This window comes from Monopterus albus, unplaced genomic scaffold (genome assembly GCF_001952655.1).
Source record: "Monopterus albus unplaced genomic scaffold, M_albus_1.0 scaffold195.1, whole genome shotgun sequence".
In the NCBI taxonomy this organism is placed as follows: Eukaryota; Metazoa; Chordata; class Actinopteri; order Synbranchiformes; family Synbranchidae; genus Monopterus; species Monopterus albus.
In genome coordinates this window covers 469948-486061 of record NW_018128075.1, presented here as the reverse complement: position 1 = coordinate 486061, position 16114 = coordinate 469948, and the positions used below count along the sequence as shown (strand labels likewise).

General features: G+C 39.7%; 1 protein-coding gene across 1 annotated transcript in view; it reads right to left on the bottom strand.

Moving 5' to 3' along the window:
* elfn2a (extracellular leucine-rich repeat and fibronectin type III domain containing 2a) overlaps positions 1–16114 on the bottom strand; it is a 211215-nt gene that overhangs the window by 70370 nt on the left and 124731 nt on the right. The window lies entirely within an intron of this gene.

Below are 16114 nucleotides of genomic sequence, written 5' to 3'. Positions count from 1 at the left end.
TGTCTGGAGAGAGGGAAGTCTGGGCGTCTTTGCTTAGACTGCTGCCCCTGCGACCCAGTTCTGGATAAGCGGAGGAAAATGAATGGATGGATGGATAGATGTGAAGCATCCGTCTCATGAAATAGTGCTCCTACTGTCGAGGGAAGATTTGCAAGAATTCCATCAACATTAACGGCAACGTACGCTGCACTGCCAGCTTCTCAGACCTTTATCGTCATGAAAACAGCCATAAACACAATGGCTAGGTGCATGAAACTACCGGAACTCTGTCATCCTGGAAACCATTAGAAATACGATGTTATGATTATGAATCCATCACAGTTTCATTACATTTTTGTCTCACTAAGCACTTGGTTGGGTTTAGGGGGAAATATTTAGAACCAAAATCACATTATTACATTTAGGAACAAAAACTCTTGCCAACCAAAAGCTATACACTGGAATTAAGCCTGGGTCTCCTGAAGCAGGGATCTGCATCCTGTGTACCTAACCATTTATTCCTCCTAACATGGACTTTGTGCTTCTATATACTTTCTCCTTTCCTTGTGTCATAATGAATACAGTCACTAGGTGTTGCCAAACAATGACACATAACATTTCGTCATCATAACCTGCTGGTACAAACAACGTATACTGTTGTATTTTACAGGAGGACAGTCTCCCTCCTCCCAGTGATGTTCTGTGGTTTAATAACTATGTCACATTACTTCTGCTGTTGGTATTTCATCAGTCATATGAACATAAAGTTGTTTCTTGTCTCGTGAGGAGTCCTCAAAAATGTCCCAACTCTCATCTAAAACTGAAATGGGTTCTCGCAAAGATACTGTACCAAAAGATATAAGATGTTTTATTTGCATTTTTGCTGCAATGCTGATTTGCACTGTGATGAATGTAGTCAAAGTGCTCTGGCATCATCTTAACATTGCTCATTAACCTCATGGTTCCAGCTCAATTAAGATGGAGGGAATCTATTTAGCCCAGCTAAACACACACACACAGAATTACACTAAAACACATGGAGGCACAGTGGTACACAATGTATTTCTGAGCACTAGGAACCATGCTGGGAATGCAAATGCACATAAACACACAGGCAATCACATCAACACATACGCACAGTTCAACACATGGAATTAACACACACACACTTTGAAGTACAGACATATGGGGTCACACACATTCACAGAAATGGAGAGTCGGACATAGCCTAGCAAACAGTCGGACATCCATGTTTCGCAGCAGTTATGACTGTTTGGGGAATTCACTCATATTGTCACATGCACATACAGGCTGGGACATACATATTTCTCAGCATCTGAAACCATCCAGGCACCACACACACACACAAAATCACTTCAGGAATCCCTGTAGTTGAATAAGAACACATTTAAAAGGCATCAGTTGCCACTAATGGAAGCACACACACACACACATACACACACAGCATATCCAGTGATGCCACTGGAAGCTTCATATTTAACATTTCTATCACTTTATTAGTCCTGCACACAGACACGACCACAGAGCATGTGTAGCGGTGCTTATGGGAGCTCTATAAGTAACATCTCTATTACCTCACAGCAACATTATGCCTTTGTGCACAGGCTGTGCTGTCTAATCCGGTTAGGTGTGTCATGGCTGCGGTTTTCCTCTCAGCAAACAACACATTTAAATGGCCACATGAAGGCCCTGCTCCAAGAGGGACAGTGCACTTTTAATTAACTATTTACAGGATTATGAGTTGTACTGAACACAGCCCCTCCTGAAGATACAAAGACACCAAGGGTTTCATTCATCTACCCTTTGTAACTGAATGTTAAACTATCATATGTCACTGAAATTGAATATCTGTAAAAATTTGGCTTGATGGAAATTTTACCGGGGTAATAGAATATAATCAGAAATAAGAAGTGAAGCCCCTCAGAGAAAACACATCACCTTCCATACCTAGTGTTTATTCTTTGCCCTTCATTTTTCTTTGTTGTGTACTTGCTGTCATCTGTGTATCTGTTCCACTGTAAGACATTTCTGCTGACTCTGGATAAAGTATATATTGTTTCCCTGGGACATACAGTAGTGTCTGTGGAGCACCGCTCATCACATCAACCTTGATGGTGGCACTAGCAGTGCTGCTACATGCTGGTGCTTTCCTGACCTTAAAGTGTGCTCTGTCATCATTTTGGTAGTCCTCAGTGTTAATATTTCATTTCTTTTTCTTTCTACTATGTTTTTCTGCTGGATCTGAATCAAGAATGAAAAATGGCTCTTAGGGAAGGGTGTTTACTGGAGGCCTCTTTGAATATTTCAGCCCAAAATGGCAAACGCATCCAATGAATTCCAACAGACATAATAATAATAATAATGCTTTATTTATATAGCACTTTACAACCTGCAAAAGGAGCACAAAGTGCTTTACAGAACACATAAAAAAAAAACATAACTAGCATAACAGACCTTAAAAACAACAAGATAAGGACATATCGACAAGATGGATGATAAAACAGCAGCAAAAGACATGGCACAAATGTACTGTGTCATCTTATACAGTAATGCTAATTTCAAAAACAATCTGTGTTCAAGGCCCAGTTTGAGTTCCTCTGCCTCATCATGATCCTACAATATGTTGTGGTCAACAGTCCGGCGTGACACTTGTGTGTCTAAAATCCTCCAAATAGAAACCATATTTGAGTTAATTATCTCACAGTGCAAGTAGCTAAGATGCTCAGATGACCCATGATATTTTAAGACATAGGGAGTGTGTCTTTAATCCATTACCAAGATGAAAGACAATTCATTTTTTTATTCTCTTCTCCCCTAAAATGTCTAACATATCAGCATACTGTATATACTGGTCTTTTTCCAGTTCCTCTGCCTGTCAGTGTGGTATCATTGTGCCCAGTGAAGTACAATTAGTACCAAGGTTGGAAAAGAATAGGTGCAAAAAGATGAGAGTTCCATGCAAATGAGGCAGCCCCAGGCAAGGTACTAGTGTTTTCATGAGAAAAGGGTCTTCACAAGTGACTGGCTGGGAGAAAAATGATTACTTACCACAGGCTCTGACACAATTTATTTCATGTGCTTGAAGAACAATGAGCCTAAAATATATGAAAGAAAGGAACAAGTATGCTCAGATGGCCTTGCACTCCTAAACATTTTCCAGTCATGTTATCCATAGTTGAGTATATTAACTTTCATCCAGTTGAGGAGCCACAAGGAAAAACATTGTTTCATTGTCATGGCTGATTTATTAAAGCCAAAGTCTCAGTCAGTGATTTGGTCCTGAAACACTGTCACACTTCAATAAATATTTTGACATGGTATATGCATATGAGATGGAAGTTCCCCGGTCAGTTCACCCTCCCTCCATCTGTCCAGTGCGTCATCAGAAAATTAGCTTTAACTGACAAGATATTCTCCAGTGAGAGCAAAGCAGCAGCGTCCTCCCTTCATACAGTTATCCAATAGTAAATGCGTCATTAGTAAATTATCAGTGTGGTTGATTGATATTATAATAGGCTAATCAATAACACTGCATTCTGCTCTGGTGCCTGAAGCACCTGCCAAGTTTCTTTCTCTCTCTCCACCCCCTGCTGTCTCTTTGCCACACGTTGGACTGTCACATAAACAACAGCCCGCATGGCACACACACACACACACACACACTCATGCACCTTTACAGTCTATATTGGTGCCTGCTCTTCTTATTCAGCTGCACTGGTTTGTGGTGTACCTCAAGGATCAGTTCTTGGTCCAGTTTTGTTTTTATTATATGTGCTTCCACTGGGGTCAGTTCTAGAGAGATTCTTTGGTTTTGTTCCCTTAAAGCCTGAGAAGTGGTCTTCCCTCCAGCCATTGCTTGACTGGTTTGATGACATTAGAGCTCAAATGGCACTAAACTTCCTACACCTCAGTAAGAGCACAACACAATGTGTCTCTGTCTCAGTCATGGACCTTAGATTTCTATTATCATACATAATGTTTGGTGGGTTTTGGCAGTGACTTAAGGTTTGATAAGCAGATCAGTGCTGTTGTGAAGTCCAGTGTTTTTCAGTTGTGATTGTTGAGTAAAGTGAGGCCTTTTCTCTCATTTAACAATTTTGAAATTGCAATCCATGTTTTTGTTCTGGGTCCGACTACTGTAACTCACTGTATTCTGGCGTCCGTAAATTGCTTATTTCACGTATCCAGTTGGTTCAAAATGCTGCTCCTTGTTTACTGACAAACTCACATAAATACGAACATACAGTATTTCACCTGTACTGGCGTCCCATCATTGGCTCCCGGTTCCCTTCAGAATCAAATTTAAGTCCCTGATTTTTATTTTTAAGGTTTTAAATGGCTTGGCACCCCAGCACTTCAGCAATCTCATTCAGTGGCCTTCCACAGTTAAATTGCTTAGAGGTCTCGAGGTCCCAAGGTCCCATCACAAACCAATGGGGCGATAGGGCTTTTGACCCCCAAAGCTCTGATTTTTAGCTGTGTTTAAATCTCTCCTTAAGACCTTTTTATTTACCAAGGCATTTGATCCTTAATGGAGTCTGATATTTATTGTTTTTGGCTCTTATTCTAGTTAACTGGTTACTTTCTGTTTTTATGGTTTTAATTTTCTCTTTCTGGTTATTGTGTGAAGCACATTGGTCAAGTTTGTTGTAAAGTGCTATATAAAGAAATTTTGATTGATTGATTGATTGATTGATTGATGGATGCACTCACACATCCACACACACAAAGACCACCTTCCACCATTCTAGTAAATGTCTGCTCATACAAATTCAACTATCTTCTCTGATTCACTACCATCCCCCCCCACACACACACACATTTATATACAGTATATACACACTGCTTGCATACTTTCAGTCCATTATGATGAATTACAGGCCATTTGAGAAATACAATATTTTCTTACAGCATAATCAGACAAACATAAAAAGATTATTCTAATGCCCTGAACTAGACGTACACAAAGTACTCAGCTCAGTCAGTGTTTTGTAAATTGTTGTTATTGCATCTCAGGATGATTAGGAGAGTTAACATGCACTCACACTGTGTTTATATTGAAAGTATGTCACTTCATTGCATCTCACAAGCATCACTTTAACTGATGTGAAACTGCGTGTGATTCTAAAGGCAGGGACAATTTTTCCACATAAATCAACTATCTTTCTGGAATGACTACTTTTTTATGACTAGCTTACTTTATTTATTAATTGAATGTCATTATGATATAGAGCACATTAAAGTGGAATGATCACAGTAAATTCAGTCCTTAGGGTCAGGATTTGAGTCAAAATGTATTCTTGGTTTAATGCAAATGTTGCTGTTTTTGTACATGTGTTATGTTGCCATTTGTCATAGGGCTGCTATTTATATTTTTTGCAGAAAATGGATGATCTATATCAGATGATTGCATTCATAGACACACAAATGTTTTTAGGTACTGTATACTGGCTGATATCGCATCTGCCGAGGGTGAAGTTGTGCAAACTACTCTGGAAAATACACAATTTCACCAATTGCAAAATACCAATAAGAATGATAATGTGCCACCTGAAGGGCACAGTCACATCTCTCATTTGCATGAGTTTGACCACCGGACCATCTGTGTAGTCCGTGTTGATTTGACCTACACACTGTTCAAACTGTACAGCTGTTATCTGTATGCCAGCTAGTGACAGATGCACCAGCTGTGTCTGTGAGTGTGTGCTTTTCCCTTTTCCTCTTGTCTGAAGTTGCTTCATAAAACCACTGTCTGGAAACACATACTGTATGTTTAAGCACTTTCAGGCCTTGTGTTGGCCACGACATACTTAGATCTAACTGCATCTTTCCATTGTATGCAGTTCGGAGTCCCTAAAAGTTGCCTCATGGTCTGACTGAGCGCTGACCAAAAGATTGAGGGAACTGTCAATCAAGCAGTGTGTCATGCCAACACAGCCCAGACAAGTAATCAGGTAAAAAAGTGAAACCACTTCTGGTGATGTACCATTGAATCATTCAGCTGAACTGTGTGCAGATCTAAATGCTGATGCAGACGTTTTATATGAAGAAAAGGAACAGATAATAAGAAGTCAAGAAGTGTTGCTGACTATCTTACTGTAATCACACCACTGCTGGTAGAATAAGATCTTGCCTTTCACAAGCACTTTCCAATGTCAGACTCCAAATACGGGTGAAGGTAATAAGCACCAATCAACAAGTGTCCTGTAGCCAGGTGCTGATAATCCCCACAACTGCACATCATGGAGCATATGGTCACTATGATCATAAAAAAAATGAGTGTGCCAAAAATGGCACCATGAGTTGGAAGGAAGGGGTTAGCCTCTGATGGAGGCCTCTGTCTGTATGAAAGGGGGTATCTCTGTCTGGGGTTCCCTCTTTAACTCTCAGATGTTTTATGATTTTATAGGAATTACTGGGTTATACTACAAAATTCTGTCAGATAAACGCAGTGGCATTCAACACTGACTGAGCATTATAGGAGACAGTTTCTTAAGAGTGGCAGTGCTCTTGCTGAGGCGATGCATAGAAAAATCTGATCAGAGTATTCTTGCGCTCCATGAGCCTTAAAAAATATTTTATCTTGCTCCCAGTAGTAGGTGTGAACACACTGTTAATGTGCCCAATTTACTGCATTTTCTACAATCCCTTCTGAATGGAGGAGGATAGTCACGTTATGTAACTTTGCAGCACTTTTCAGCTGTGTTTGACTTCACAGACTCTCCACAGTCCTGCTCGTTTCTCCTCTGCTCATTTCTCATCACCTGATCCCGTCTGCCTCACCCTCTGAGTCCCTCAGGTTCGTTCTCCATTTGTCCTCTCTTTCAGTCATCTGCAGCCTCTCTTGACCTCTCTCTCTCCGTTCCTCCCATGGCATGATGCCTCATTGAGGCCACAGGTCTTTCACACTTCTGGTCTTTCATGGCTTTTCTCCACTGGTGCCCCCTCCTTTGTCTTGTCCCTCTCTAATCCCCATCTATCCTCCCTTCCCTCCTACCTTTGGCTACACACAATAGATAGGGTCGATTTTCCCCAAAAATGAGGAGGAGGGCAGGACAGACAGTGCACCTCCTCACTAAACTGACCTCATCCCAGTGTGCTTTCTGGGTAGATCTGCAAATTTACAGCCTGTCAGTGACTTTATTATATTTAGCATAGAAAGGAGGTTTTTTTATTTATATTCCTTTGCCTGTTTGCAAAGTCAAGTGATCAAGGGAATGACGGGTCTATTCTTCAGTTAGAAAATAAAAGCTACACGATAATTCTGTCTTAGAAACTTTCATTAAAGTATTTAATGCACCAATGTTAGAACTGTTTTGTGGTAAAAGTAATTTTGTACAAATTGTCTTTTCATTGGAAACTACACTGTATAATTAATAAAACAAGGTAGAAGCTGAACTGTAAACATACTTCAGCCATAAATCTTTACAGTTAATTTATTTGCAGGTCATTCTATTTCTATGTACAGTAAATGAGTTTTGGTGACAAACTTTGGCCTTCTGTTAGTTTGCAGGGAGCAAATTGTATCCATACCAAGACAGCATACTCTCCAGGCCACTGTAGATGAAGCCTGCTAATTTCCTAGGTTCCAATAAAATGCTAATTGATTAGACTCATTAATTTTTTTTTCTGCTGGTTTCATTCTGAGCTGAGGTCTGTTAGCTTTTTGACTGTACCTCTTTCCTTCACCCTCTCATCATCTTTCCCAAACCTCCCTGTCCGTTTTTCCATTTCTCAGTACATGTGGAAAGCATCAATCATCATCACATCTCCTTATTTCCTTTCCTCCTGCTTTATTTCTCCAAGCTCAGACACAACCAGACATCTTTTTTCAGTCTTGCCTTGCTCTCTTGTGTCCATCTGTCCTTCTCTCAACGAGGGAGCCGTGCAGCTCTGATCCACCACTGACCACAGCAGAAATGAATTTAAATGTCAGCTTATATTTGCTTGATTAAGGAGGAGGTCATGTCATGTTATTTCTGTCAGCTTTGGCTAAAACCACCTAATACTCCCTCATTATATCGATGGTCCTGTTCTTCTGTCTGCTTGTTAGCAGCACAGCTCAAAATCCCAACAAAATCTGGTGGAAAAATTTAACTCTCACTTATATTCACCCTTACAAACAACATAACACTTGTCTAGAGTAAGATGCACATTGTACCATGCTTATCTTTTAGATTAATGATGCCAAAATGAAAGAATAGGACAAACCAAAACATTACCACGTCACAATTCTCAAGCTGTTATTGAGACTAGTACGTTTTGCACTGTGGGCCAACACAGCTAATATACATTTTGATGTGCGACTTCGCTGAGTATAAGCATTTCACCATTGCCCTGCAAATGCGGTTTTCATGTTATGATGTGTACAGTACGTCATTTTCAATCCCTGCTTCGCCCTGTTTCTAGAGACACATCAGCATAAACATCTAGATGCTGCCAAGGAAAAGCACCGAGCTTGAAGCATGATGCAGAGTAGCTGCCGGCCTGAGTCTTTTGCTGCTTGCTTCGTGTGTTTGTATTTATGCACATATGGAGAAGATTAAATTTTCTCCAAAGCGCATCCTTGCAATAAACCGAAACTATCATTTTAAAACAAGAGGCCTCAGAAGCCAGTTTCTATTAACAGCAACGTCCTTGCTTTGATGTACAAATTAGATGTCTTTGTATTCTAAAATGCAAATCTTCACACACATCTTCTGCTCTTTCTCCTGGTTTTGCCTCAACCCTTTCATTGAGCTCAAACTTGCTTTGCTCATCCAATTTCTCCAACTACAGTTCCATAATTTTTTCATGTTGTTTTTTGTGCGATAAAGCCTGCTCCCACCACTTCATTAGTCAAGGAGTCCTGTTGGATACATTTACACTTCAAACACAGTGGAGGACAAAGGTAAGAGAGACAGACAGAGGAGGAGACAGGTAAAGCTACAAAAAAGGAAAGGTTTATAAGACACAAGAAGTCAGAAAACAGAAGGAGACTGTTAAAGGTGTGCAGGAGAGACAGAGTGATGGTCTTAGAGAGGCTAAGAATTCATAGGAGACTGAAAAAATTGAATAAATGATGGAGTGCAGAGCCCATACCAGCGATGAAGGGATTAGAAGATTGGAACTTAGAAAAAAAAATAAAGTGGTGAGAAAAGCTATAAATTGGCTGGCAGACAGAACGGATGGGTGAACAACATACTGGGGAAACCACAAGTCTTCAGAGTATTAAGGGCCAGGAACACCCCTGTTTAATCCAAACAAAAAAGTGACTTTAGTTAATGGCTTTGTGTTTGGACCAGTAGTTTTCAGGCTGGTCTACACATGCCAAAGTTGTTCAGTCGTTCATACTGACAGATAGGCTTCTGTTTTAATTATAAAATCTATAGAACAGCTGAGCAATGGTTTGCTTTTCATGAGTGCTTTACAGATCTTTAAAATATCTCCACTGGCTGTTCAACAAGTTACAATTGTGAATTATTAGCTACTTAACTCATTGCAAATTTAATAAATATATATTTACAGTATTACGAAGTCGTGTGATTCAGCTGGCTGTACCTGCTTATGTTGCCTATGTACAGTATATTTCCACCTCCTGTTACCAGCTCCACTTGACTCAACTCTGCTCGTCTCATTTGTTTTTCCATCAGTCAACAAAGCACCTGGTACCAAAAATGAGCAGAGCTGATTCGACTTGAGTTGAGCTGGCTTCAGTTGGTGGAAAAGACACTTATGTGTAACTACTAGTCAGGGGACCCAGCAGCGTTAAAGCAACATTAGCTACCGCTGCTGACTGTGTAAAGGCCGTGGCGTTCCCTTGTGTATTTTTAGTATACATCATTCAACATGTACTTGAAAATATACTTAACCAAAATATGTTTAAAAGATTCTAGAAAGATGCTGTAAAGATTTCTCAGCAAATTTTAGTCAAAGCTTTTTTCTTCAAGCTCAGTCATTAATGACAGTGATGAAAAAATAAAGATGTTTTGTGAAAAGTTCACTGATTACATTTGTAAGACAACATCAAGACCACAATTATTCTCTTACCAGTAATCAGCACTGCACTAGCTATGATAATCTATGGATCTCTGTAGGCCTTGGCTGTGAAAAAATGGCTATGTCGGTGAAAATTGTTATGGTATATTATATAATGACTCGCCATACTGTATATATCAACCTTTTCGTTTTATTAAAAATAAGCATGCAACACAACTGAGCAGTCCAGCAGAGCGTGTTGTTAACTGTGTAATAACCATCAATATACACTAAAGGTTGATGATGCTCTGTAGTATCTCCAAATTTGTTTGGGATAATTATACACCTCACTGCCCAAATCCCACTTCACCCCCTGCATATTAGTGAGACTGTTACTCCCCCCCGCAGCACACTGCACATACTATAGCAGTGGGAGTTGAATAGGTTTGTTGATTAATTCCAGGAATCAGTGATTATCTTGGCAGCTGGTTAAATGTCTGACTTTCAAACACTACTGTTACTTTGGTTCGGATGAAGAACTTCCAGCTTATTATGAGTAGCTTGAGCTGGACTCAAATTCCTTGTGTTCTTGAAATGCTTGGCAATAAAGTTCATGCTTATGTTTATCAGGTTCCCTGTGGTTTAGATTTTCTACCAACATATCTTATAAACGTAATTCTGTCTGGCAGACAAGATTTGGCATGTTGCAGCTTCCCAGCTTTCAACCACAATCCCCATTTGTGTTTGGCATGGCTTCCTTGTATGGATCAGATCCTGCATATATGATGGATTCAGCTTGGGCCAGTTAGTGAGTTTACTTGTCTCTGATGTAAAGTAATGGTGTTTTGTGTGTCACTCAGTGCAGCAGTGTGTTTCACTGGTGTGTTTTAAGTCATTCTGAAAAACAGCAGATGTCTATGGCACAAATGAACAAGATAATCCAGGTTGGAGACTGACAGATATTAACTGTGACTAGAGGCAATTTACTCTCTGTTTTAGTCTCTGTATGCGGATTGTTGAAAATATATAAAATGACCAACCTTATCCTTTAAGGAAATTCAGGGAATGATCATGCAAATCTTACCTTATAACATAACGTGTCATTTTTGAACACACTGCTATTATTGTTAATGTTCCATTGTGAGCATCATAACTGCACAATTGCAGCAAAAACACATAGAAGTAGAGAATGTAAAACCAAGAAAGTCCATATGCATTAACATGCCTACTGTGTGTATGAGCTTAGCTATGTGTGCACATGCACCTGGGTATGACAGCAGTTGATAATACCTGGGCTGACCACATGCAAAGCGAGTAATGAGCACCTGTAGCAAAGAAAGAAAAAGTAATATTTGGTGAGGCTGGAGTTGAAATAGATTATTGGTGGCGCTGAATTAGTTTTGAGCATAGATACTGGGTCACTTTTCACAAAACAATGTCCATTCATCACAAAACTAAGAAATTAAAAGTCTGACTATAGACTTTACGTTGACATACTGTACAGTGATATGTGTTTTCTCCCCTCTTTACAGACTGAGTGAGAGGAGGACTGGAGATGTACAGAGGGAAGATGGATGGTTAACTGTGAGCCAGTAGAAGAAAGTGTGTTTACTGCAGTTGAACTTTAATATGGTTGAAGAAATCAAACATATTTCAGAGATGCAATCATGTAGTCATCTTGTCTTTTATTATGTTCAGTAACTGCAGCATGCTTTGACCTGAAAGCCTGTAAAAATCCCCCAATCTGCAACTTGCAAACATCCTCTTGACACCGACGAGTTCTCAGATGACTAACAGCCACCACGCTGACAGCAGGGCTGCAGATTTTACACCTGATTTCTCCTGATGTTAAATTTCAGCTACAGTCAGTCAGAACTGATGAAGCCTCTTGGATGAGAGGTGAAACGTCTTCGACCTAGAAATCTAAGTCTAGTTGATTTTTTCTAAGGTTTTTTTCAGTTTCAGCTACAGTTCTCTCTGTCACAGCGGTGGTAAATCAGGTGCTGAGGGTATTTGTATACATTTCCATTCTCTCCTCCCTGATTTTTGAGAGGAACGCCCTAAAATACATACTGCATAAGACCACACATGCAAATTCCTGCAGTGCTGTTCTTCTTCTCCACTGCGACTCCTTAGTAAACATGAACACACACAATTTCACTGTTTAGCGCCAAAACATTTGCCACAGAACCTTAGTAAATATCCCCATATGAGTCTTAAATGTCTCAACAGTCAATTTACCAAACAGAATTAATACTGCAAGATTTGCATAAAACTATCTATTTTGCTACATTATCATAACTTAATATCTGTTAAAGTGAACAGTTCTGATAGTTGATGAAAACACTAAGGACCAGGGTTTTATTTCTGAGGAAAAGTCCATCACTGCACAGAATGCTGGGTAATTAAGTTTTATACACACAGCAACCGCAACTCATTTGGAATAACAAAGTGGAGGAAGTACAGCTTCTTAAGTGGAACATCTTTATTACTGTATACTTCCCATAGGCTGAATAAGCAAACTTTAAGGTAGTCTACAGAAAGGAATAACAGTCTGCCTCTGCTTTCATCATCTCCTGTGAAGCTGATCAATACCACGTGATTGAAAGCTTCCATATATAACTGTACTGTATATATTTAGTTGAGGGGATATTCATTTTTAAATTCATTTAAGTAGATTTTACTATCCTGATTAAAAATGTCAGCGTTCTGTGTACAAAACTGGTTCAGGACCACCTTAACTGTTAGAAAATGTTTCAGCTTTAATCAAATAATCTTGTCTTAAATGTTCAACTGTGCAGAAAAGGTCTTAAAACAGTGATGTGCATTCTGTTCATGCTTCTTATCAAGTAAAGCACAGAAATAAAAAAGAAAGCTTTTTTGGGTAAAAGGAAATCAAGGCTGACAACAGACATCAAGCAACACTTCATGCTCAGAAAGCCTAAAACACCCAAGTCAACTGAGGGTAAACAAAAATCTGGGCTGTTGCTGATTTCCATCAGTTTCCCCCGTGTTCTTAACTGGTTTTAACATCACGAACAACTGCGCTTGTAAGTCAGTGATGCTTAGCCTGAGTTACAAGAAATAGAATCAGATTGAGTACGACTCCCCATCACTGCAAAAATGTCAAAGCAGGCAGGATTACAGGATAACAAACCTCTGCCCACTAAATGAGTGACTTGTGAGTCCACGTGACCTTTGCTCACAAGCCTTGTTTAAAAGGCTGTGCTAGAGTGTCAAGAAGGCAAAGTGCCACATGGATCAATAGCAAAGAATAAGCACTTATTTAGAGATATAAAGGTCGCAGGACATCTACAGTAGGTTCAAAGTGCACTAAACATGTCTGAGAAGCAAAAGGTTTTGTTTTTTTGGGATACATGTAAGGATGAGTTTAATGACTAAAGACCTGTGACCCTAACAGCAGTTCCAGGTTCATTTTAAACTGGGCTCATTTGAGAAGCCAAAACAATCCAGACTCATGTCAAACAATTAATGTTAAAGTGTGGATATGAAGAACAGAGCCCATGGAGGAGGAAATCCAAAAGATGCTAATTTGATTCAGGACTGGTGACTATGTACACAGTTTGGGAATTCAGTATATAATCTATAGAGGTTCTCCGTCTGGTTTGAACCAAATAAAACAAAACTGTCTTCAAAACTTTACTGTTGGACTTGTGAATTCGACATGACTTGGAGCACTCCAGTATCAGTACGCCTTCTTATCGCTTGCCTGTGTAATTTGTCCCATTAGGATTCTGTTCCTGTAATCCCCAACCGTCGTCGCAGGTGGATGCTTCCTGCCATTTTTCACACAGAAACAAGATAAGAAGTTTGGGAGCACCTCATCTCTATTTTCAAACACTCTCCTGGCTCCTAAGTGCTCAGTGAACAATCAAGATTCTCTGCTGATAGCGTCCCCCAGCCTGGATTTATCTTGATTACTATCCAGAAGCTTGTTTTTCTAATAGGACTTGGAATTAATTTTGATGCCCCGTAGAGTAGAGCAAAGTGAAACAGTGCAGGGTGGTTGGCTGTGGAAAAAAACAAAAGTCTTCTGAGACTGAGATGGGGGAAGATAGTAACAGGCAGACAGAACCAGACAGATTCAAAAGGAGGCATATGAGAACTGAAAGCGATTGAGATGTGCGACAGAGATAAGAGGGTAACAATCAGAGACGAAGGCCAAGTGCAGCAGGATTCTTTAAACTGTTTTGAACTGATTTTTCTTGTTCCTTCCATTTTGCTTTCTCCCTTTGCTCTGAGGAATGCTGCCTTGCTGCGTGACTCTCCTTGCAAACTCTTCACTTAAAGACTTGTGACACACAGTATAGATACCGGCTTTCATCAAACTCGATTTGACAGTTCTAGGTGAAAGGTTATTCAATCAGAAGCTTTGTCCCGCCCCCAAGCCAACATCTGTTCATAGCAAAATATATGTATAATGCCGCTGAGTAAAGGTGTTAGATTGTAACTGATGTGGCTGTCTGAGCATCTTGTAACCTCTAAGGATAATACGGATTATACTAATCACCTTTATTGGCCAAGTATGTTACACTCACAAGGAATTTGTTACCAAGGCAGCCATCTGCGGCACCAACTCACCCAATGGCTCTAACCATCGGGGGCAACTTGGGGGTTCAGTGTCTTGTTCACATTTCAACATGTGGACTGCAAGCACTGAGATTCGAACCTCCGACCGACAGTTCTGTAAGGGCTGTGTTCTGGTCCTATACAGGTAACCAAACACTGTATTGTGTAGTAGTTGTAAATTGGAGCTACATATATTCCTGATACTCCTAAGACAAGGCAAACATTTACCAACCATGATTAAAAAAAAAAAAAATCTGTTTTGAGGTTGTCTCAGAAGACAGAGGAATTGCTTTCGTATTAGAATATTCTACACCTCACAATTTATATTCATTTGCAATCATTGTACTGTTGTAGGAGGTATTGTGTTTGTTATGTAGTGCATAACATAGAAGGCTGTGAAGACTGGGGTATTGGGTATGGGCCACATCTGACTTTTGTGTCCAATCACACAAACAAATCCAGAATCTGGGTAAAAAAAAAAAATGGAAAAAAGAAAGTCACTATAAATATTCTTGTCTGGTGATATAACTGTCAACTTTCTGAGTAACTGATCTTAAAAAGATCTTTACTTTAACCTTTACCCTGGAGAGTGATCCAGTGAAGCTGGTTCCTCTTTAAAATAACGATGATCCAGTGAAGCTGGTTCCTCTTTAACTGATTCCCTCTTTCAACTAAAGGATGCAAGAATGTAAGCAAATGGAAAAGAGGAGAGAGATAAAGAAGAAGACGATTTAGGCAGAGATCGAAAGAGGAAAAGAACAAAGACATTTACTTGTGTACTTGGTACTGTGTGCTTTGCATTATTTATGCTTCAAAACACAAATTATCTTAATGCTTCTAAAATGGAATCAGAATGAAATCAGGAGAGGTAGGGAAACTGATAAAGCTACAGGAGGGTGGGGAAAGGAAATTAAATAGAAAGACAAGAACAAAATAAAGACTGAAGTGATCTGATCAGACGCTGGGACAACAAACAAATCCATATTGATTTTAAATTAATTCAGTTTAATTCTAATATTAGTCTTACAATCTGGTATGCTATGTTTTTTTATTTTTCAGCCATGTCAGTTCAATTGAACTGAATTACATTAAATCAAGTACACATTCAAACGCTGACAGTCACTGTAGGTCAAAATGATACTTAAATTATCAGAAGCATTAATTTCAGTTTGGCAGAGAGATGGAGGAAACGGCAGTGTGAGAGAAAAACAAGATGGCGTTAAGGAGAGACAGGTGGAGAGAGTAAATTGGTGAGTGAGAAATGTGAGGAGAAAAGTGATCAAAGCTGAGAGGGAAAGACGATGAATGAGAGGGAGACGAGTGAGATGAGTGAGAGACATTAAGAAGCATATGAAAGAGAGATGGCAGCAAAGGTATAGGTGGAGAGAAAGCTGCTCGGTCAGATATGATCACACAAGACACACAGTATAGATACCGGCTTTCATCAAACCCGATTTGACAGTTCTAGGTGAAAGGTTATCCAATCAAAAGCTTTGTCCCATCCCCAAGCCCCCCTCCCTCCCCCTCCCACAACAGATGTAAATTCCATTCCCCCTCCACCCTCCTC